The sequence below is a fragment of the Pteropus vampyrus genome, unplaced genomic scaffold, assembly GCF_000151845.1.
Source record: "Pteropus vampyrus isolate Shadow unplaced genomic scaffold, Pvam_2.0 Scaffold9977, whole genome shotgun sequence".
Classification (NCBI taxonomy): Eukaryota; Metazoa; Chordata; class Mammalia; order Chiroptera; family Pteropodidae; genus Pteropus; species Pteropus vampyrus.
Window position 1 is genome coordinate 2,696 of NW_011898758.1, and position 1,426 is coordinate 4,121.

The 1,426-nt window shown below is 39.5% G+C and overlaps 1 pseudogene; it reads left to right on the plus strand.

The window, feature by feature from the left end:
* The first annotated feature begins 1,276 nt into the window (after positions 1–1,276).
* On the plus strand, positions 1,277–1,392 carry LOC111734941 (annotated as a pseudogene).
* The last annotated feature ends 34 nt before the right edge of the window (positions 1,393–1,426 follow it).

Below are 1,426 nucleotides of genomic sequence, written 5' to 3' on the forward strand. Positions count from 1 at the left end.
TATATATTACATATATTATAGATATATGTATTACACAGTACTTGGGACATAGTGAACACTCAATGAAATGTCAGTGATTGAAATAGTATTTTTTTATTACAGTCCTCTGTGATGTAAGGGAAGTCAGAATAACATAGAATAAAGTTATAAAATTTGAAATCAGACAGACTAAGATTTGAGTCCCAGTCTCTAGCATGAAAAGCTAGCTGTGTAATCTTCTGCTAGTCACTGCCTTCTCTGAACCCTGAGGTCATAACATAGAACTTGAGTACAAGCCAGAGTGGCATTGTGTAAACCTAAGTGTTGATGGAACAGAACTGCAGGACAGGAGGGGGAGAGGTTAAAGAACAATTCAAATGACCTGTGACTTATCAGAAAAGACTTCTTAGAGTTGGCAAGATTTGAACTTAAGAAACTTAAAGACATAAATTGATGGAGAATAAGGAGAAATATGTCAAAAGAACTGATAGCTGGAATTAGCAATTCATGTGCAAAACCACATTTGCCTAGAAGTGGAAGTCTTGCTGAAATGTAATTAGGAAAAATTATTAAGTGCTTACTATATACCTGTTATAGTTCTAAGTGCTTTGTTTCAATGTATTTTATTTTCAGAGCAAGCCTATGAGATGGGTACTACAATTAACTCCCTTTAAAAAGATGAAGTAACTTGTCCAAAATCACACAGGCAGTAACTAGTTAAGCCAGGACTAGAACCCAGGCAGTCCAGCTCCAGAGCCCATACTCTTAACTACACTGCTACACTGCCTCTGAGGGAAGAGCAGGAAGATGGGCATCTCCTGAACTATAGTCTTACAATGTGAAAGTTCCATCAGAACAGAAATCACAGCTGTCTTAATCATTATTATACCTACAGTGCCTGGCACACAGGGAGACTCAATAAATATTTGTTGAAAATGTGAATGGAAACACCTAGCAAAACTGTCTCTTCTCTTTTTAGGAAGACTGTGCTGGGTAGAGTCTTCCAACGCTCCACCACCTAGACAGAACACCATGTGATGTACAGAACACCGCCTGGGCACAGCAGGGCTCTCAGAAACTTTCTAAATCACAGATGTTAGTCTAGTCCACCCAAGACACAGTGACAGCACTTTCTTGGGGCGAAAAACAATTCGTTGCAGTGAGAAAGGATAGAAATAGTATCACTTTATATCTTTCTAAAATAGCATTGGATGCGGTTCCATAGTGTAGCAGTTAGCATGTCTGCTTTACACGTAGAAGGTCCTGGGTTCATGCCCCAGCAGAGCAATGGTCCATGGTCTATGGCCATGCCACCCTGAACAAGCCTGATGTGTGATCTCAGAAGCTAAGCAGGGTCGGACCTGGTTAGTACTTGAATGGGAGACCACCTAGGAAGACCAGGTGCTGTAGGCGTAAATAATAATAATAAATAATAAAAATTAAAAAA